Consider the following 23902-nt stretch of genomic DNA (forward strand, 5'->3'; position numbering starts at 1 on the left):
CAGTGTTTTTCTTTTCTTTCTTTTTTTTTTTTAACAGTGTTTATTTTAATGTTTCTTTTCTATATTGACTTTTGGATTTATATGAAAAAAATTAGGTGATTAAATATATGAGATAATGAATTTTTTTTAAATAGTATTTTTAATAATGTCAGTTGTCTATTTTATGATAGCTAAGAAGAGACTTCTACATCACTACTTGGTTTTTGGAATTGTACACTTAGTAAAAACACAGTCATTTTATTTGAAAGTATTCATATGGGTCCTTTGTAGTTTGCTTCAAAGATCTGGATTTATCATTTCATCCATACTCTTGTTTTAAAAAATATGGGTGTATGAGTAGTAACTTGTATGAAGCCACATGAGACCATTTAATATTTTGTTCGTTGTTTGCAGCTGTTTTCTTCAATAGCACTGGGTGGTAACTGAATTGTCTTAAGTCTAGATAGGATTACTCAGATGAATCATTACATATTTTTGATATTTAATGTAAGTGCTTCCATGTCATAGTGGCTGATTCAGTAAAAGGCTTGAGTTATGTCACAAAATGACTAATAATATTGATAGAGCTGTAAGCCAGTACATGATATCCAGTTTCTAGAGTACGGAGTAGCCTGCTGATTGTAAAGAAATACAACCGGCAAAGGGGTAGGAAATTCTGTCTTAGTTGAATGTGAATTTAGTATTACCATTAGAGCATCCTAGCAACTAAATAAATGTATCTCACCTAGAAACTGAAATAACTGAATTCTTAAAAGTGATACAACTTAGTTATATGTCTATATTTGCAGTATTATTAATGTCAAATGTTCCATTTAGTTTTTGTGGACAACCTTTCGCTGATTTTGATCCTCTTTCCTATGTTTACTTCATCACTTTTAGCTAGAAAGTAATTTTTTTGGTAACATTTTTTTCTCTGTGGATGTCTCCCCTTACTCCTCACCTTAAAAAAAAACAAAAACAAAAACAAGATAAAACAAAACTGTGTTGCTTCACTCATCTTTAAAACATTTTTTTTTTATTTTTTTTTTTTAACATTTGTTTATTTTTGAGACAGAGAGAGAGACAGAGCATGAACGGGGGAGGGTCAGAGAGAGAGGGAGACACAGAATCTGAAACGGGCTCCAGGCTCTGAGCAGTCAGCACAGAGCCTGACGCGGGGCTCGAACTCACTGACCGCGAGATCGTGACCTGAGCCAAAGTCGGACGCTCAACCGACTGATCCACCCAGGAGCCCCTCATCTTTAAAACATTTAAAAGAAAAATGATAAGATTAATACCTGAACCACAGTTTATCTGGTTTGATTGGACCAGTCATTTAAAATAACTTGAATCTAGTTAGAATATCAGTTTAATGTCTTGTTTTTCCAGTGGATTTGTGTGTAATTCTACACTTGATTTTAGCCAAAAGCCTGACAAGTTATTGCCTATCTATAACTTTAATCTCAGAATTTCCGTTGAATAATTTTAGTGACTGTCTTTTTTGTTAAATTAAAATTGACCATAAACATTTTAGGCCACTTTCTCTAAATCGTGTTAGCAAAGGAATTTTTATTAATATGCCTGTTTTGGTTGTTTGGCCATTACTCATTTTGGGGGTATAATTTTGCTAAAGGACAAGAAGTGTCAGCTTTTTTTAAAGTCCTTCACGGCTCACCATTTGCTTTTGGTCTTTCACAGAATCCTGCTGCATCACAGAAGCTGGAAGTTCTGATGTTCCATTCAAATCACAATGGAAAGTCTTGACTTGACCGGTAAGAGCAGCATCACAGGTGCATCATACTTAGCTGGAAGCAGTGAAGCCGGCAAGAACTATGTGCTGTCCAAGCTGGTCTCCGCTTTTTCCTATCTGATACGTTCACCTTCCATAGTGATCAGGGAAGGGTGATACCTTTGTGTGGTTTTGTCTTTTTTAGTGAATCACTTTTTCTTAAAGTGACATTTTAATCTCCATCATCAAGTAAGTTAAATTTTCCTTTAAAATCATGAATTTAAAAAAATTATGTCAAAATCTCTGATTAGTTTCCCCACGGTAATGACCTGTTGGTGGAACGTCCAATTTATTCAAGTCCTGAATATGTAGAGGTTATGTACCTAAATAAGTATTAAATGGGTCTAGTCTCCATAAGTTATTTTTGTTTGCACTGCCTTTGGCTTTAACTGAAAAATGAATTTGTATCAGAGCATTATGGAGTATTTTTTTAATCTGTTAAAAATAATAGAGGCAGGTGTAGCAGCATTATGAAACTGTTTGAATATGAAAACCACACAGTGAAGAAAAACTTGAGATTGTAAAATATATATGTGACAAATTATATCAAACTCTAAAACTCACAGATACTATAACTCTGTCCTCTTGTATATAAGTTACTTTCAGAGGAGAAGAGTTTTTTTTTTTAAATAGTTTTAAGATATGGCAATAGTATTTTAAGATTAATCTTAATAATGGCTACTTAAATGCGTAGAGTTGTCTCTTTCTGCGACTCGATGGTGTGATTGCTGATGTCTGAACACTTTGTGGTGAACTGATGCTTTAAAGACAGGAATTTGATGTAAATTAAGATGAACAAATCTAGTAGATATTGTTTAGTTGTAGTTTTTAGGGTTTATTTTATGAACTTATTCGTTAATTTTCTGATTAATAGAAAATTAATCTTAAATCTTTTCCTGTTTTTAATTATTTTGATTTGTTAGCTTTTCAAATCTGTCTAGAATATCTGTGGCTACCTTCATGTTTTAGTAAGTATATGATTGAATATTGCTTTTATGACGTGGGTATAAATGTAAGGCTTCTGAGCCCTGCTGCCGAATGTCATTGTCTAAGATTGTACATACAGTAACCCATGTATACCTTAGCTTGAATGTCTATTTACTTGGATATTTAAACGCCAGCAAAATCTTAAATGCCACTGAGAAGTTGGGACTTGGTTATCATTTTTCCTCCTTTTTGTGCTATCCTTGGAGGCACAATTAAGTTTCAAATACAGATTCTGGATTTAAGACTGCCAGTTTAGTGCACAGTTGATTTTGGTTTTACTGGGTCAGCAGAATAGACTATAGATATTTGAATATTGATACTGAAATTTTAAATTTGTTCTTCTCCATTGTTAATCCTGAAGGGAGTTGAATATAGTGAGGCCTAAAGAAAATTAAATTTGTGGCAATATTCTGAATTTGCTAAATATGAATACATATCTAGAAAGTAAAGCTGGAAACTGTATCTGATCTGTTCAGGAAACTAAATTGTTCATCAGCATTAGTATGGTGGTCTTGACTTAAGTAGCCCTCTGATCTGTGATTTCTGAATGTTAATCAGATAATTTCAATAAAATGTTTTTTATTGACTATAAGAAACTGACATAAATTCAAATTGCTGATAAAATTTAAGAAGCCTAATTGAAGATGACTAACACTATATACTTCTAGCTTACATTTATGATCATCTTAAATACAGTATTAACTAAGAAACAGAAAAGATGCCGTGTGAAACCAAGAGTAATTTAGGAAGCAGATCCTGGAAGATGTTACATGGCAAAAAGATGCTAGAGTCCAATAAATGTAGGAAACATGATGTATCATTCAGTTTAGGCAAAGTTATGTTTCATTATCCAAAGAATTCCCAAATCTGAGTGGTTTATAGCAGTAAAAATTTATTTCTCACTCTTGTTCATGTTCTTGATGAATCAGCTGCCACTGTGCTCAATTTCCTCTTTGTCCCTGGACCAAACCTAAAGAAGCAACCTTTCTGGGATACAGAACTTTCTTTCTTTTCTTTCCTTTTCTTTTCCTTCTCCTTAGTTTATTTATTTATTTTGAGAGAGAGAGCACGAGCAGGGAAGGGGCAGAGAGAGAGAGAGAGAGAGAAAATCCCAAGCAGTCTCTGTGCTGTCAGCCTGGAGCCCAAGGTGGGGCTCAAACTCATGAACCGTGAGATCATGACTTGAGCCGAAATCAAGAGTCAGACACTTAACCGACAGAGCCACCCAGGTGCCCCTGGGATGCATAACTCTTAAAGTGGAAGAAAAAAAAGGAATGATAGTGGAAACGTGAAAAACTGTTGGTTGTAAGTGGTACATGTCACTACCTCTCATTTCATTACCAGAACATGTCTCATGGTCAAGGAAAGGCTGATTGGGATGCACAGTGCATATCTTACCTGTAATATCTGAACCTATGGCTCTTTTGGAGAGACAGAGTGCATGCAGTATTTTAAGCTTCCAAATGTCCATTCGTTCTTTATAATGAATCTCTTTAACATGTAAAATTATTTGACCACGAATCCCTTCATTTTTATTAATCCAAAAAGAATACAGTGAACTATGGTACCCTCTCTGTGACAAGTTCTAAGGAGTTTATTGATGTTTCAAGCGTTGGAACTGTCCCATCATAGAGTAAGGGGTTCTAGTATATTTAATAGACTTATTTGTATTGATCTCTACCTTGTAGGACTGTGAGAGTTAAAAGAAGTATGTCAAGTGCCTGATGTAGCACCTGGCACATAGGAAGCACTCAAGAAATGGTAGTTAAAAAAAGAAAATTGTGGTCAGAGTTTAAGAATCTTGAATGCACTGTAAAATACCTTTCACAGACATCTGACAGTGTATGTATATGTAAAATGTGTGTATATTTATATATAAACACAGAAGCATACCTCCAAGGTGTTTTAATATATTGTCCTTAATGTGTAAGAACCTATATATTCTCCTACAGTTCTACTGAAAGTACAGGGTGGTTTTGGCTTTATTACTATTATTTTTTGAAGTTCATTTATTTTGAGAGAGAGAGAGCAAGTGTGTGAGGGGGGGGAGGGGCAGAGAGAGGAAGAAAGAGAGCATCCTAAGCAGGCTCTGTGCTATCAGTGTGGAGCCTGACCTGGGGCTTGATATCAGGACCATGAGATCACGACCTGAACTGATGTCAGGAGTCAGACACTTAACCTACTGAGCCATCCACGTGTCTCAGAGTGGCTTTATTCTTAACAGCAAGAGAAAGAGTAAATCCTGCAGAAATATTAGCCCACCCTATGATCTAATAATTCACTTCTTACACTGAAAATACAGGAGTTTTAAGGACAGTGTGACTGCCAAATGTAGATATGTGCCCTTCGCTCTGAATAGTAATAAGGTCTGGATTAAATCACATTTGATGAAATCTTGATGCAAGGTACAAGAACAGGAGAGAGTTCCAATGAAATTTTCTTTACCATGTAGAGTAAATGCCATTTGGTTTCAAAAGAATCAACATTTCTATCAAGATTTTATGTAACAATTTTCCTCTTTTTGTTTGTTTCAGTGGAAAAATGTATTTTTATTAAAACATGGGGACAGCACCCAAGGGCAGAGAGAGCTTCCTGTTACTATTTTCTAATGAGGGTTAAATTATTTAGACTCCTTCAAGACCTTCTCTATTGATATTATCCCCTCCTACTCTCAGAATCAGGTACACCATAGTTGATACCTCTTATGGGTCAAAGCTGCATGCTGTCTCTAAAATGACAGTTTCATTTGTTTAATTTAGGAAAACATGTAAAATAATTTGAGGGAGTAAATTGCTCTTCAAGTTGTTCCAAATTCTTCACTTTATAAATAGGTTGTCTTTTTTTTTTTTTTTTTTTTTTTGTCGTTTTAATTTAGAGGGAGAGTGTGTGCATGCAGGTGGGGAGAGGGGTAGAAGGAGAGAGAGATAGAATACTAAGTAGGCTCCCCACTTGGCACAGTGCCTAACATGGGGCTCCATCCCACGACTCTAGGATCATGACCTGAGCTGAAATCAAGAGTGGACACTCAGTTGACTGAACCACCCACGTGCCTGTATAAATGGATCATCATTGTAACTGTCAGTTATTTGACTGGATTATCAGTAAAAACTACCTAAAAACTGTAAGCTCTTTAGTTTTAGAGATGATCTAGTCTTCTTGTGCTGCCATAATAAAATACCACAGACTGGGTGGTCAAACAACAGGGATTTATTTTCTCACAGTTCTGTGGTCTAAAGTCCATCATGAACAGGATACAGGCAAATTCTGTTTTTGCTGAGGTCTCCCTTCCTGGCTTGTAGACGGCCACCTTCTTGCTGTGTACTCACATGGACTTTTCTCTGTGTGTATGGAGTAGCAAGCTCTGGGGTCTCTTCCTCTTCTTAACAGGACACTAGTTCTGTTGGACAGTGGTCCTACTCTATGATCTTACTTGACCTTTACCTACTTTTCAGGCCTATCTCCAAGTACAGTCACATTCGGATGTGGGGCTTTACCCTCTGAATTTGAGGGCTATTAAGTCAATTCATAGCAGAAGTAATCACTTTTTTGTACCGAAAAGTGAAGTGAACGTTAAAAAAAATACTTTCTATGAATCTATAAACAAGAAAACCTCACTTATTACAGTTTAAAATTCTAAAAATATCATTGTATCTTTGAGGTGGGAGACATTTGGAATCACTGAATTCATATTTCTTCCACTTTGAAGTCACCATGCATGAAAATGAGTTTCTTACAAGTGAAAGAATCAAGTCTAAGAACTGAAAATCAGAGTGATTTGTGTAATGGAGGAATTACATCATTGAAAAGTTGATTTCCATGTGTATTCATTGGTTATAGGAATAGAATATATTTGAAAATTAGTATGAAGAGTAACTCAATTACTCTTTTGGGTTATACCTATTTCTGTTTACTATAATCAAGCCAATTCACATTTTTCTAGGCAGTGTTCTTTTACTTTGAGTTGTTTGTGAACTCAAACAGGGAAATGGCATGTAGAGTTGTCCTTTGAATAACGCCATTATTAGGAGCGCCAACCAATTGCAGGTTGAAAATCTGCGTGTAACTTTTGACTCCACAAAAACTTGCCTACTAACAGCCCACTGTTGACCAGAAACTTAACCTGTAACATAAAGTCAATTAACACACATTTTGTGTGTTTTATGTATTATATGCCATAATAAATTTTAATTTATTAAAGTTTAATAATAAATATATTAATAAATTATTATATGCCATAATAAAGCAAGCTAGTGAAAAGAAAATGTTATTAGGAAAATCATAAGGGAGAGAAAATATATTTCCAGTACTGCACTGTATTTATCAAAACAATTTTGTGTATATGTGGACGCACATATTGATCAGGAGTTAGCTATACTTAAGATTTTGGCAAATGGAAAGAAAAGATTGTGTATTTAAAGTAATGCCAACAGAAGTCAAGAAGTCCTAAATCTGTTATGTCTACCTGTTATATCTACCTGTTTACCTCCCTCACTCCCTTTTTTATCCCTTTTTTTCCTTCTTCTTCTCTCCTTTCCTCTGATATCAGCTCATAAGTCAGGTAATGATTGCTAGGATTTCTCAAATAATAGCCTAAATATAATTCATTGACCATCTGTGTAGTACTTCTTTCTTTCTATATGTAGTGTATCTTTTCTATTAGATAAATCAATTGGTGGATGTTTGAGATTCGTTATGGGTTAAGAGTACATTTACTTGTTGGATATTGATATAGACTCCACCTAAGTCTCTTGGTTTTATCTTTGAATTATTGTAAGTGTACCTATTGTATCTCTTGAATAATTTCAGTTTCTGATGATTTGATGCCTATCTAAAACAAAATTTAATCAAAAGAAACAAAATTCGGAGACTTAAACATCTTCGTGTAAAAATAATTTTAAATTGATTTATAAAATTTATCATCTCACCTTGTGTATTTATAGATTAAAGGATAAGCCATTGAGCAGTGGTCTAATTTTGTGGATGTTAGTTTAATTGGTTGAAAGGTATTTTAACTCTTATTTACTTTTTATTAAGGTTGTTTTTTTTTTAATGTTTGTTTTTGAGAGAGACAGAGCGTGAGCAGGGGAGGGGTGGAGACACACACACACTACACACACACACAGAATCAGAAACAGGTTCCAGGCTTCAAGCTGTCAGCACAGAGCCTGACGCGGGGCTCAAACTCATGAACCGTGAGATCATGACTTGAGTCGAAGTTGGACATTCAACTGACTGAGCCATCCAGGCGCCCCATTTTTTTAAAGTTTTTAAAAAATGTTTGTTTATGAGAGACTACATGGCACATGTGCAAGTAAGCAGGGGAGAGGCAGAAAGAGGGAGAGAAAGAATCACAAGTAGGCTCCGTACTGTCAGCACAGAGCCCAACTTGGGGCTTGATCTCATGAATATGAGATCATGACATGAGCAGAAATCAAGGTTTAGATGCTTAACTGACTGACCTTCCAGGTGCCCCTTGATTCTTATCTACTTTTGATTTCAATTTCACTCTAAAACTATTTACAAGAATGACTCAAACTCAAAAGCTTTGTATACAGTACATTTTAGTAGAATATTTCTTCTGAACAATAAAATTAGTCTACTGATTATGGTATTTACTAGTTAAGGACAGTATAAATTCAGGCATGACTTCATTCCATGCATTAATACTTCCCTGAAATGTCAGGAATAAATTAAATTTTTATTTTTTTAATTTAATTTTTGTTTGTTTTAGAGAGAGAAGGTGGGGAAAAGAGGGGCAGAGGGAGGGGGAAAGAGAGAGAGAGAGAGAGAGAGAGAGAGAGAGAGAGAGAGAGAGAGAGAGAGAGAGAATCCCAAGCAGGCTCCATGCCTTGTGGGGATGAATCCCCATGATCCTAGGATCATGACCTGAGCCAAAATCAAGAGGCTGATGCTCAACCAACTAAGCCACCCAGACACCCCTAAATTAAGTATTTTTATCCTGACATTGGTATTCCCTTTGATCTCTATTATAGAGAAGTGTGTTTTCCCAGGAAAATAAATGGATCTAATGGTGCCAAATTTCTCATAACATACTTGTCAAAATTTCCGTGTATTTTAGTGTAAAATATATACTGCATTTACTGGATATTCTGTACGTACACATTTAAGTGTAAGTAGTAAGTATGTATGAGTGTATGCATATAGTTTCTTCATATAACCTCTTCAAGAAACTAAGGAACTTAGTTTTACACTGGAGTCTTTTTGTTCATGGCTGCATCCCCCAAATCTGGAAACAGTGTTTGGCATATGGAAGTTGTTTTGTTTAGTAAACATTTGATAAAGTAGTATTACCAGAATTCATGTTTTGTTGACCCTATATTCATTGAACTTGGTGTTAATATGCATCCCCTGGTCTACCTGCAGATAATTATTTTTCCCAGTCTGGATTGAGGGAGAATTAAGCCATTCTTCAAAAGTAAAAGTCTCTCTGTGCTTTTCAGTTGGCAGTTAGTCCTATAATCAATAAATGTTAAAAGGGCTGAAGAACTTAAAATGAGCAGCAGAAATTTTCTGGGTGCCTATTGACTCCTTTATAGCATGCATTGAGTCAACAAGGGTTTATTAAGACCTTTACCAAGTACTTCCCTAACAGTCAATCAGCAGCCCTGCGAGTGGAATGCATGTGAATGTCTGAGATTTAGAGGAGGGAAGTTGGTTCAACGGGGCTTGAAGAGATGCTGTGTGTATGGTACCTGGATTCAGTTAATACATACCAAAAATGTAAGCTGAAGTCCACAGTTAGGTGTTTTATTCTTGCAGGGTGGGGGGAGGGCAGTGGTGGTGTTTATCTTTAGGGCATTTCTGTATTTGAATTAATCTGTGAAGATGATGGATAAGAATGTTGTGTCTTGGTTTTATATAGACTTGTACAATTTGCTTAGTTTAGTTTGCAGTTGTTCTGCCTCTGCCATTACTATTCTTAAAAAGCAGCTAAATCATGTAACTATTTCAGTGTTCCTTAACATTTACTGTAAGACCATTTATTATCAAGTGTCTCTTCATGGCCGAAGTGGTCCACTTCAGGTGATGTTTTAAGGCACTAAACATTGCCATTAGGCACTTACAGTGCACAGGTTTCTTGAGAGAGCCAGCTGCACGGGGAGGAAGTGGCTCTAAAGAAGGCTTAAATAATAAAAGGCTACCGTTTATCTGATGAACACTGTCCTAAAACATTCTCAGTTCTGCCACACTAATTCCAATGAAGAATTGCCAGATTAGAGAGAGACTGAAACCTACAAAATGTGAGGTGCATGCATGCACAGAGTCGTGTATGTCCTTCTGTCCATCCAGGCACCACCTGGATGGACACATACATGAAACTCTGAACCATGCCCTCAAAATAGTTTTGAATACCTACTGTGTTTTCAGCATTATTAGAGTTCCCAAGTCTTCACATTAGGTACATGATAATGTAAAAGAGACAATGGTAAAGTTTGAAATCAGTAGCCGCAGACCATCTCCTTGTGAAATAACAAAGCTCTTGCTGTAGCAGTGGTTTTGTCTCGCTGTTTGAGGAAGCATATGACTCATCGTTCAATTCATTTGGTGATGTGAACCCTTTTTAAAGGAATGATAGCTTTCAGGTTTGAAACGTTAGTTGTTTCTCTTAAAATGGTAGGTGTTGCCTTTAGTAGTCACTGAAGAGTTTCGCTTTTTAGAGAACATAAAATAAATCTCTCTAATAAGACTTTTATAATCTATCTTGTTGATGGTAAAGGTGTACCAGTTTTGTCTCTTTTTATGAGTTTTAATCATCACAATCCTAGAATTTTTTATGGATTATTTCTATTGTAATAAAATATTTCATACATTAGAATTTATAATGTGCCTAAGAAAAAAATACTCTAGAAGTTTTACTTCATATTGCTTATACACATTCTTATTCTTGCCTCTAGATTGTCAACTGCATAAATACTCACTATTGCTTCCTGGAGATTAATATGGATAGGCAAAAACTCAAGGTTTTCTTATGGAAGACAGATTTAAATGTGTCACTTTTGTTTGTTTGAGCTGTAGCTTGATCCTTAGAAACGAGGGCTGTGGATTCAGATGGACTCAAGACTAACCTGACTCTGCTTTTACTGTGATTGGGTTGTGGGAAAGTTACCTAGGTTCATCTGTGAAATGGAGTGAATACTGATCTATAAGGTTGTTGTGAGGATTAAAAATGCCAGAAGATGCAATGCCAATCCAGAACTTGACAGGCACTGTTGAGAAAATGTGTTTGTTCTCAAAATGGACAGTAAGTAAAAAGTGGAATTTGACTTTTTTGGCTTCTTAACCATTCCTTGAAATTGAATTTCAGGCATTTTATTGTCTCCATTCACAATAAAAGAAATGTCCAGCTTCATCGTGTACGCATCTTTATTCCATTGGAAGTCTTTATTGAATACAGGATGGACTTGATTTGAATCATTAGGAAAGAATAATGTTTGTGCTTTATATGGTTAGATACTTTAAAATATTTTCTACACAGTCATATGTGATAGAGGTTTGATTTTTAGATTTCCCCCAGTTTTTTTTGCAATTTATTAAAACCTAATCAAAACTCAAGCATATGAAAATATTGATGTCATCTATCATTAAGTGGATTGTAGTTACTTTAGGATTATTATTACTTTATATTCTTGGTATTAACAATTATTACCTGAAATAAATTATTTAAGTATTACAGTAAAGTTTTATAAACTTTTATTTTCAAATACTATTTTAGCAAGACAACGAAATGTATTATGAATTCTTAATGGCTTTTAAAGTATGACAGCCATTTCATAAATTGATTCTCTGAACCTGATAACTATAAAACATTTTAAAAATTTAAATACCTAATTCAGTCATGAGTTAACTCTGCTAGTTAATTCATAAATTAGAGAAGCAAAATTTCCCTTCATTTTTAGGTCACTGGTTTAACATTTCACAATTAATTGATCCAAGAGAAGCAAGTATTTTTCTACATTTGCAGAAAGTGCTAACTCTGTGAAAGTACTTACTTCATAATAATTTTCATGCACATGAGCATGAACTAATACAAACTTGGTCTTTGTCACTAATATCAGTAGGTATACTAATTAATTTTGAATATAATTGACATATTTATTAATTTTGAATATTTCTGTAATTGATATATCTAAGCTTGTTTTGAAGATAATTTAGTATCTGTGAAAATACCTGATTCCTTCTAAAAGCTGTTCTGTAAGCTAACATGAATGTGTTAGGTGTTTGTGGTCTTTTTATAGCAATTTTGCCTTTTCCTAGTTGATTATGTGTACATTCTAACCATAAAAACCATGAATTTTATAGACTTATTATATACTTTTCCAATTATTAGTGTATATTAAAATTCTAAACCTTTCTAGCCCATCTATGAGCATGTTTGCATTCTTCAGCTCTGTCTTATTTCTTTAATTTTTTTAAAAGTATATTTATTTTTGAGAGAGAGAAAGAGACAGAGAGAAGCAGGGGGAGAGGGGAAAGAGAGAGAATCCCAAGCAGGCTCCACACTGTCCACGCAGAGCCCAATACAGGACTCAAACTCATGAACTGTGAGATCATGACCTGAGCCGAAACCCAAGAGTCAGACGCTTAACCAACTGAGCCATGCAGATGCCCTGTTTTGTTTCTTTTTTTTTTTTTTTTTTTTTTTTAATTTTTTTTTTTCAACGTTTTTTATTTATTTTGGGACAGAGAGAGACAGAGCATGAATGGGGGAGGGTCAGAGAGAGGGAGACACAGAATCGGAAACAGGCTCCAGGCTCCAAGCCATCAGCCCAGAGCCTGACGCGGGGCTCGAACTCACGGACCGCGAGATCATGACCTGGCTGAAGTCGGAGGCTTAACCGACTGCGCCACCCAGGCGCCCCTGTTTTGTTTCTTTTTAGAGCCTGGACGGTCTTCAGTAATTTTACTGGAAAAAATGTTTTGTGTAAAAGATAAAGTAATATATTTTCTGTTCCTCTGTTTGTTTAATAAATATTTAGTGCTACGTGGAGCTATTTAGTATTTAGGAAGTACTACGTGCAAGTTATTGTTTTAGACAATGTCAGAGTTACAATATGATAATAGGGGAAATCTAAGCAGGAAAGAGAGACAGACCTCATTAAGAATTGAGGAAGGTCTTAAATCTCAGGTAGAAAAACTAAGTAAGACTACCTACAGGGGAAAATACTAAAGTCTGGACAAAGCTAATAGACCCCTTTTGCCATTTGGGATGGGCTGTGTATAAAGGTAAAATGGAAAACCTAGAAAAGCCAAATGTAAGAGAACCTTGAATGTCAGGGTAAGTTTACTGTTTTTTCTCCTTAAAAGCAAATGGGCCACTGGAAAATTTTGAGCAGGTGATATTTAAAAGGGATGGATTGGAAGGGAAAAGAGGTAGGCATTGGAAAGATTGGTTTAAGGGACTTAGCAAATCCTAGGTAAGAAGAAGTTGTTCTTCTGATAGGGTTTGCATGTTGTAAATGGAACCACTGTGAGAGACATGAAGGTTATACCCTGTCTGGATGTAGTTCAAAATGTTAAATTGAGGTATTCAACTCACAAAATCAAATAAGTCTTTTTTCCAATTTGCAGGGCAAATATTAATAGATACTCAGTTTTAAGGATTCCTTCAATGAAGATTTTCTCAAACGCTTGGTACCAACTATTCAGCTTGTGTATGTGTGTCTGTGTGTATTTCATGCTTATAAATTCAGCTTTCACTGTGTTTCTCAAAGAATACACATCCTGTCTTGTCGCTTGAACCAAATTACTAATCCGTAGGATTTGGCAACAGACAGTACCTGTGCTGAGGCTGCAGAGGGTATCATAAGAGGGAAGGAAGCAGTGGGGGTGTTGAGATAGGTTTTTAATTTAAGCGTGGGTGTTCAGACAGTACTGCTACCAGGAGAGAGATGGTGGTAGAAACTGATTTGGGGAAGGGGGTGGGTACAGTGTAGAATGGATTGGATTTGAAATGCAGAGAGGATATCCATGGGATTATGTATAGGATGTAGTTATAAATTGGTAAGAGTTTGGGAGAGAGTCAAGCTAAAGATAAATGTAGCTTAGGAGAGGTAGAGCTTGAAACTTTGAGTATTGGTGAAAGTAGGAAATATGGCTGGTTAAGACAGAACGTTGGAAAACACCCACCTATTCTCTGTTAAGAGAAGTCTAAAGGAAAGAAAAGGAATCAGATCTGTGGTGGGAAAAGCAAGAGAGTATAGTACCAAAGAAGATGGGGAAGAGTTTTCAACAAAAATGTTGAAAAATGTAGAACACTAACTGCCCCAGTGTTTGGTTTAGGGTGATTCAGGAGCCCTTTGGGGAAAGCAGTTTTTGTAGATTGGTCAAGGCAGCAGAAGCCACTTGTATAGTGTTTCCAGTATTCCCTGTTTTACATGTTCTTGATTGTCTTTTTAGCTGAAACTGTATGTTGAGCCACTGTTTTCATGGAGTAATCTATAATGACTTACAGTTCTGTTCCCTGGGAGTATGGAACTCCTCTTCTGTAAATGTAGTTTTAATATTCTTTCCTTTAAATATGTTGCCTTAGACTATTTCAAACCAAAACTTATCCAGGTGCTAATATCATTTCCTCAAATGCACTGAAGTGACTTTCTTTAAAATATCAGCAAACTACTTTATAAATGCCTCTCCTGTAGGACTTCTATTATAATTGACATTACAGAGGGATGAATAATGAATTCGCTGTCATTGCCAGCTCTTCTTTTACACTAAGTACAGTGATGCTTTAAATAAGGCCCACCGGTTTAATAAAGATCCTGTCGAAAGCTCTTCAGAGTAGTAGGCCACCTGCATATGAAATTTCTAGGTTAGAATCTGATACGTAACCACTTTTGTTTCCATCTGCAGAAAATAGACTCACCCTAATTGCTAGTAATGATTTAATGATGAAAACTCCACTTGTCATCATTTGCATTTTTCCTTCTGTTGTGTGTGTGTGTGTGTGAGAGAGAGAATATGGTTTTTCTAGTCTTCACAGTGACTCTAGACATGTGTAGTTATCATTATTCCTATTTTCTGTAGGAGGGAACTGAGGCTTAGAATCTTGAAATTGTCTGAGCTTTCTGGCTAATTAAAAACAGAGCCAAGATTTCAAATCAGCATTTTCTGACTTTCAAGACCATGTTCTCTATGTGGCCCATGCAGTGTTGTGAATTACTTGAAAGTTGAGCTATATGTAACACCCTTGATGGCAACAATTCATTCTGGTGTGGGGGCTCAACTTCTCATTATTTTCTTAGCCTTTTCCTCCAAGTAGGGAAGAAGAGATCACTTTCATTTGCCATTATTGGTTATCAGGTACTTTTCTGTGTATTTAATGCCATTATTTATATATGTTAATTTTCACATCAGCTCTATGAGAGGTGGATTTATTTCCTCCAACATTTTATTATGAACTTTTCAAACATCATTATACACTCATATACTCACCATTTAGATTTGACTGTTAACATTTTAATTATACTTATTTTATTACATATCTGTAACCTATCCATCATCAGTTCATTTTTGACTTAGTTGCAAGTAAACTAAAGATATCACTACACCTCTGTAAATACTTCAGCATACCTATTATTGAATACAGTTCAACATTTACAACTTGTTAATACAAAATTTACATTTAGTGAAGTGCGCAAATCTTAAATGTACATTCTCTGAGTTTTGATAAATGCATACACCTGTGTAACCCAAGTACCTATCAAGATATAAAACATTGCTATTGGTAGGTGTCTCTTCTATTCACATTTTGTAGATAAGGAAACTGAAACACAGAGAGGTTAGTGATCTGCCTGAGGTCACACTGCTAATAAGTTGCACAGTGGGAATTCAAACTCTGGCAGTCTGGCTGCAGGGTTTGTGTCTTAAGCACACCACCATACTGTCTGGGGATTATTCTCACATACTCAGGTATCCTTTTACATTTATGTGTACAGATGTAGTATTTATTTTTTACATAGGTGTGTAGAAGTAGTATGTTTGGGATTAGAATAGAAATGCAGTTCTAGAAATGCATCATTTCTTTGCAAGCAGTTTATGGCAAGAGAATCTAAGAGGGAAAAATACCTACTTTCATTGAAATATTTGGGTGAATTGAGAATACAGAGTCTGTATAACTCTGTCTTACCTGGATCCTTGATTAATGTTTCCATGTAAAGTGATAGTCAGTTTCCTAATGACAACACTGAAATTCAGGAAAATCCTAAAGTGCCACTTGAACAATGAAGGGTAAATGATGTTCAGTATAGTTTTTTCTTCAGCATATTTTTGCCCTATTATAATTAGTAGAAAATTGTTCATCTATGTGTGGTGTATGTAGTACTACTCATGTTGATATCTCAGTCTCCCAAATAATGAAATTAACCAATTTGGGATTTATAGTTATGAAATTTGTGAAGTTTCTGACAGGAGTATAATTTTCTGACTTTTCTAAATAAATTGCATAAAAATCTGATTAAGGACTGGAGTAGATTATATTAATGTATGTGTGGTTTTTGCTTTTGTGTTTTTTTGGTTGGCAATGCTTAGGTGTATCGTCCCTATGAAAATAAATCGTATCTCTTTCCTACATTGTGTTCAAAGCACAAGCTGTATCTGAAACGTTGACTAGTACTCTTTATTCACTGTCCATGTTATGAAAAAGCAGCCGTTATATGTATTAAAAAATTCTAAGTATTGCTTAGAAAGCAAATTAAAAAATAAATAAAAGCATGTAGTCAGCAAAACCTAGCCAGTCACTAGAGGGCAGAGCAGCACTATATTTTAGGCCTCATTTGAAAATTTCTGGTTTAAAAATTGCTGAACATAGAAAAATATATTGATGCACAATTAAATAGAAATTTCTTTGTATTCTTATTATCTTGTCTTGCTGTGAAATCCAATAACATGCATACCCTTGTATCAGAGGAGCTTTCTGGCAATTACATTGCTTTCAGAAGCAATGATTATTTAGAAGAGTATAAGTATCCCTCAAGAGAAAATACTAAAGCAATAGTAATGGAAAGAATAATGCATTAAGTGATTTCTTTTTTTAATTAAAAAAACATTTTTAATGTTTATTTATTTTTGAGAGAGAGAGAGAGAGAGAGAGAGAGAGAGAGAGCGTGAGTAGAGGAGGGGCAGAAAGAGAGAAAGACACAGAGTCCAAAGCAGGATCCAGGCCCTTGAGCTGTCAGCACAGAGCCTGACGCAGGGCTCGAATTCACAAACCATGAGATCATGACCTGAGCCGAAGTTGGACACTTAACCAACTGAGCCACCCAGATGCCCCTAAATCATTTCTACTGTAGTACACTGAAATCGAATTGCATGCAGTATAGACTTCAGTTGAGACATGAGAGAATAAGTTTGAGGCAAGCTTACTAGTATTTAAATCTAAGAATTCATTGAAACGTGGAGCATTTTTTGATCTTTCAGCTGAAATGTGTTGAATCATTAAGACTTTGAAATTACCAAGTTATAAAAGCAATGAACTAACTCTAGCTCCTTTTTTTTTTTTTTTTTAATTTTTTTTTTCAACGTTTTTTATTTATTTTTGGGACAGAGAGAGACAGAGCATGAACGGGGGAGGGGCAGAGAGAGAGGGAGACACAGAATCGGAAACAGGCTCCAGGCTCCGAGCCATCAGCCCAGAGCCTGACGCGGGGCTCGAACTCACAGACCGCGAGATCGTGACCTGGCTGAAGTCGGACGCTTAACCGACTGCGCCACCCAGGCGCCCCACTCTAGCTCCTTTTTTAAATGTTAAAATTTTATCAAGTGGCCATTCACTTAATTCACTTAATTTGTTTGAAATTTTCTATCATTCTGATATAGTTTCATCTTGACTTACTTTTTCTGATAGATTTTTAAAATAAATGAAGCACTGAGGTGTAGTGTCCTAGTGAGTAAACTGAGTAGTTCAGTGTCTCAAAAGAAAATTTTATTTTGAATGTGTAGTTTGGATTTATATGATTTATACAGGATTTATTTTTTTTTTGAAGTTTATTTATTTATTTCGAGAGAGATAGAGATATTGTAAGCAGGAGAGGGGCAGAGAGAAGAGAGGGCGAGAGAACATCCCAAGCAAGCTCCATGCTGTCAGCACAGAGCCTGAAATGGGGCTTGAACTCATGAAACTGCGAGATCATGACCTGAGCTGAAAGCAAAAGTCAGATGCCTAACTGACTGAGCCACCCAGGCACCCCTATACAGGATTCATTTCTAATAGAGAACGTGGGATATCAGAAAAAGCATTGGATTTTGGAATCAGAAGAATTGGGGCTCCAATTGTCATCTTGCTTATGACCTTAAACAAGTCACTTTAGCCCTCTGGAGTAAACATTTTCTAAGTTGGAGAATTGGAAAAAGTAAATATATATATTATTTACAGCTGGGTCATTTTGAGGATTAGGTGTTTGTGTCTGTGTATGTGTGTCTCCAAAGATGAGACTGTAAAGACAAATTTTAATAGATAATGATGTAAGCTCAGAAAAACCTTAGAAATAACTTTGAAATGATTATCTTATAAATGTAGTAACATGAGGGCACCTATTACACACTGTAGAGTACCAAAAATGTAGTTTCCAATCCAAAGTGAGATTGCTGATTTCCTCCCTGTCTCTCGAGTGTCTCTGGCTGCTTAGCTTCTCTGTAACTCTTGACTCTTTCGCTCCTCTTACACCGTGCTCTGTTTCCGTGTTTCCTCTCTCTGTGTTTCTCCTGACTGTCTTTGGTCTCTCTCTGTGTTTTTCTTGTCCCAGGCACCCTCAGGAAGACCCCAAGCCTCTAGCAGTACCTGGTATCATCTCCAGCATGTTTATAGATGTGGAGGATTCACTGGGATATTGAGAAATACCAGAGGCGAGTTGTTCTACCGTAGTAAGTCAATCAGCATTTACTAAGTGACTACTGTTTACAGAGCACAGTTGGTGATGTGTTGGGCAAAGAAGAATGAGTTAGGGCATAGCTGAGAAAAAATAGATCTGTAATCTCTTCTAAGTGGTCCTTGCAGGCTAGACACACATGCAAATGAAAACAACAAAATAAAAAGCTGACAAATAATTGCATAGCTGAGTGGTGTGGTATGTGTGCTGCACAGGCCCAGATTTGATGGAGTAGAGAAAACCAGGTGGTACTATTCAGGTTTCCTGCGTGAGTTTAAAGTAGGATTGGAAGAAAGATACAGGAAGAGAGGGTGGAAGTGAGTAATTTCTGTGAGGCTTGGCCAGCCTGTTGGCTTGCCTGTGAGTGAATCCCTGATGGGAGGGTAGTAAAATAAAGAGTGCTAAGCTATAGCCTACCAACAGCTGACTTGCCTTCAACTTCTTAGAGAAATTCAAGTTATGAAAAGAAGTACAGCCTAGTTGAGACTTTCCATAAACATAAGTGGTATCTGTTGCCAGTTTTAGAATTTATAGAGTTTAAGGGTAAATTGTGACTATGAAATAATAAAGAGGTACCCTATGACATAAAATGAGTACATGCCATTAGAATGTAATCTAGGGATGCATTTAATTTTTTATTTTTATTTTTATTTATTTTTTATTTTGAGAGAGAGAGTGTGAGTAAGGGAGAGGGGCAGACGGGGAGACAGAGAAAATCTTAAACAGGCTCCACGCTCAGTGTGGAACCTGATGCGGGGCTTAGTCCCACAACCCTGGGATCATGACCTGAGCCGAAATCAAGAATCGGAGCCTTAATCGACTGAGCCACCCTAGGCACTTCTAGGGATGCATTTTAAATATGAAGATGAAATAAAACAGTAAACCCTTATAACAAGTTGCTTTTGTATTAAAATTTAATTTTTGCCCATATATTTTAGACAGTCTTACCTACAGACACACCATGATTTTCAGAATTGGATATGGTTTGAATACCACCCCTGCTAGCTGTGTAATGTTGGGCAGTTTTCATAACTCTGAATACCAGTTTCCTCATATGTAAGCTAAGGATGAAAATATTTATCTCAGAGCTATTGTGTGAATTAAATAATTTTATAAATTCTTGAATGCATTTTAGGTTCTTGTTACTTACAGACACTTAAAAAGCATCTTTAAAATAGTTTCTTTTTTAAAAATTTTTTTTTAATGTTTATGTTTGTTTTTGAGACAGAGAAAGACAGAGCATGAACGGGGGAGGGGCAGAGAGAGAGGGAGACACAGAATCGGAAGTGGGCTCCAGGCTGTGAGCCATCAGCCCAGAGCCTGACGCGGGGCTCGAACTCACGGACCGCGAGATGGTGACCTGAGCCGAAGTCGGACACTCAACCGACTGAGCCACCCAGGCGCCCCTAAAATAGTTTCTTAAATATAGTGTTATTTCTGAGAACTTTTTAAAAATAGAAGCAACCCCATAGTATTCAGAAATGCTATATATACAGGGAATATTTATAACATTGGGAGAAGATACAGACAATAACATTAACATGAATAGCTGAGTACTACCTACTACCAACTTAGGAGACAGAGCTGCTCCTGGCCTGGATGGATTCCATTACTTCTCTTTAAGATCACGCCCCTCCCCCTGCCCTCCCAGTCCTGAATGTTGACTTTATTACTTCCTTGTTTTTCCTTACAGTTATTTCACATATTTACGTAACCCCTACATTGTTTTCCTTGTTTTTGAATTTTATATCAGTAATACAATATCCTGTTTTCTGATGGAACATCTATTTTTGCCGCCCAGCATCATGTTTGAGTCCTCCTTGCTTATACTTGTAGTTCATTTATGATCACAGTTGTATTTCATTGTCAGAAAATAATACAATTTATTTATCCACTTTCTTTTGATGGTCATTTTATTTTTTATTTTTTTGTTTATTTATTTATTTTGAGAGGGTAAGAGAGAGAGTGCATGTGAGTAGGGGAGGGACAGAGGGAGAGGGAGAGAGAGAATCCCAAGCAGGCTCTGTGCTGTCTGCATGGAGCCAACATGGGACTCAAATCTCACAAACTGTGAGATGATGACCTGAGCCACAATCAAGAGTCGGATGCTCAACTGACTGAGCCACCCAGGCACCAGCCTCCCTTCTTAATTAGTTTTATCCTTCGCGGCAGCTGCTTTTATTTGTCACAGTTTTCCACTTGTACCTTCTCTCAAACCCACTTGAATCAGACACCCTGAAATAGCTGGGTGTGTTTGCTAGCTAAGTAATTCTCCCAAGAAAACCACATCATAACAGTGTTGTGTTCTCTTACGTTAAATGAAAATTGTTAGCTGTTCTTGACTTCTGAAGACAGTTGGGGCAGAGAAATAAACGTACACATCTTTTACTGATTTCTTTTTTCCTTAATCGAGTTGAGATAGAGAAAGAGTGACCCACAGAGACTGTATGCAAGCTGCAGTGACTTAACCTGTTTGGTTCTGCATTGCAAAAGTCCCCAAAGCTCAGGGACTTGGCTCTACTTGTATTGGCCACTCTTTCCCCTTTTCTGTCCCTCATCCACTTCTGTTTTTCTCAGCCAGTGGTTCTTTTGGTATCTGATTATACTTCTCCACTCCATTCCTGTTTTCATATTATAGTTCTTCCAACCTTATACTTTGCACTTAGTGGTCTGTAATTTTAGTTGGTTGAGTTCCATATTTTGCCTGTTGTCAGACTGGTTGCTCTATCAGCCACATTCATTTTCTGAGGTTTTCCAGGAGTGTACCAGGATCTAGCCAAGTGCCTAGTGTTTATTATTCATTAAATATTTCTTGAATGAAGAAAGGAATGGTGTAAATGCCTGAAAAGCACTGAAATGCCTTTTCCTTGCTTAGCAATAATAATTTCCCCAAAAGCAGTGGGCAAAAATCATGCATACTGAAAACAGTTCTGCCCTTGGGTAGCTTTCTAGACCATAAGTAGTTGTTTTTCCTTGAGTTTCACTCTGGTTTTTTGGAAAAATGAGAATGGTAGACCAGTGATCTGTAAGATTCCTTTTGACTCCAGCATTTTGTATTCTCTCTTCAATTGAAATGGAAATTAGTTTCTCTCTGGATGTCTAGGCACTACTACCAAAGCCTGAATCCATCTACCTTACTGGGCTTTAGGCCCATGACTGTGTCACAGCAACCTGGCAGTTATTGTCTCCCATAACCACAGCAGGTGGGGCATATGTCGAACTTTCCTTTCCTCTCTTTGTTATTTAGGGTTGATTTGTTCTAAAGAAAGACTACATTTATCATTCTTTGTAAAAGTATATTGAATGCCTTTGACTTCCCAGGTTCATTCACCAGGCTGCCCAGGCATTGTTCAGTGTACAACCTAGACTCCTGCACACTCTTGCTCTTCCTCCCCTTCCTTCAACCCCCAAACTGTGTCCAGGGCAGTTTGTCCTACCCTTTGTTATTTGCTGTACAACTTAACCCCATGTCTTTTCTCATATAGTTCAGTTACCATTTTTGAGTCAGTGTTGATTTTTACTCTTGGGCCTTTCCTTGGAGGCAGTGAGTGTGTATTCATCTGGTGCTAGCAGAAGCGTTTACCATTCCTTTCTCCTGTGGCTTCTCTGCTAGGGATGTCCCAACTTCCCATAGATGGCAAGTGAGGGCCTGAACTCATCCCCTCACTGCTTTCACTCGGACTTCCCATAGCTCTTGCAGGGACTCTAAATGTATTACTTGTCCAGATTTCATTTTGTGACTGCCTCTGAACTCCATGGATCAAAGGCCAGGGGCACCAGAGAGCAGACTACATGGAGAAGGGCACAAATTCTGTCTTTGCTTTCTATAAATTGTAAGTAAACATTGCCCAGTCCCTCCTGAGGGTTCTGGTCTTGGACCTGTGTGTTTGACTATGAACTAAAATTAAGCAGGTTCCTTCTGACTTTTATTCAGGAACACAAAATAATGTAATATTTCCACAATGTCATGAATCTGCTTTGTGAAAAATCCCACATAATTCTGGCAAATTTTAAGAAGAGAATAGGCCAGAGAAGAATTGTCTATCTAACCAAAAAAAAAAAAAAAAAAAAAGAAAGGAAAAAGGAGGAAAACTTCTTTAATGAAGGATTTACTTTTAACAGCATTAACATAATTAGAAATCAGATTTGGAATTTAGAAAATCTTTGTAGGGTGTTGTTTTTGTTTTTTTTTTTAATGTTAAATTACTTATTACTGAGAGCCCAGTGGTTAACCACCTGCCTCCAGCCTCCATACACATAAAAGATTCGAGATTTACTGGGCTCTCCAGCCATGAAAAACAAGAAGCCAGACTATCTGTGATAATTCACCCCTCCTAACTGCTTACTTGACAAAACTCTTACAAAAACATATTATGCCAGATGTCCTATTCTCAAAAGAAGCAGTTAATACCATCCTATCTCTAGAGGAACAGATTATGTTTTGTTCCTCAGGAATGCAAGGAAACATCCTTTTATGCTTATAAGGGAAAAATGGGAGAAATTACCTGACGTGAAGACTTTACTGATAGAATACTCATTCTAAACTAGTCTTAAATTGTGTCTTTGATTAATGTAAAAGGTTTGACCTATTAAGTATTCACATTAATATTTTAAACGATCAGTTATAAAAGTCTCTTTTGTAATACTAATTCACTTAGTATTTTATTAATTTAGACAGGCTTGAAAGTGCTTCAGGAAACCTACAGTACTCATTCAGTATTCTTGTTTTACTTTAATATCACTTGAAAGAGAACTGTGTATTCTCTAATAATTAAGTTCCAGCAAATACTAATAATACACTATTGTGTTAATAATGGATTGTCCTTTAGTACAGTAAAAAGTGTATAAATACATATAAACATCTGATATAAAATTTCCCTTCAGAAGCTAGGAAGTACATTTATTTCAGATTTTGCATTGAATGGGCTTAACTTGAAAGAGGCATTTTTAGATGCTGCATTAAGAATAAACTTTAAACTAAATATTTAAGTTTTACTGTTGTGTTTTATCTGTTATACAGCAAAGTTAGTAATTCATGTAAAAGTAAGCTCAAAGTTGGGCTTTGTGTAATTAAACATGTAATTATACAAAATATCAACTTTAAAAATAGTTTTGAATAACTTCACTCAAATGTAGGTGTTGCTGGAATAACAATATTCATTTTGCCTGGTAGTTTATATCTGGCTAAGAAAACAGTGAAATGTTCAGATGGGTCTGTAATTTTGAGGAAGCAGAGGTGGTCTGTTTTCCCGAAGTTAATTTC

At 36.3% G+C, this 23902-nt stretch overlaps 1 protein-coding gene across 5 annotated transcripts in view; it reads left to right on the forward strand.

The window, feature by feature from the left end:
• The window catches only part of BBX (BBX high mobility group box domain containing), a 282646-nt gene that overhangs the window by 111018 nt on the left and 147726 nt on the right, over positions 1-23902 (forward strand). For 3 of the 5 annotated variants that reach the window (XM_042999122.1, XM_042999121.1, XM_042999123.1), the window contains one exon: positions 1678-1751. The gene's annotated coding sequence lies outside the window, so the exon portion shown is untranslated. The other 2 variants (XM_042999125.1, XM_042999124.1) reach the window with 2 other exon arrangements.

Source organism: Panthera tigris, chromosome C2 (assembly GCF_018350195.1).
Source record: "Panthera tigris isolate Pti1 chromosome C2, P.tigris_Pti1_mat1.1, whole genome shotgun sequence".
NCBI lineage: Eukaryota > Metazoa > Chordata > Mammalia > Carnivora > Felidae > Panthera > Panthera tigris.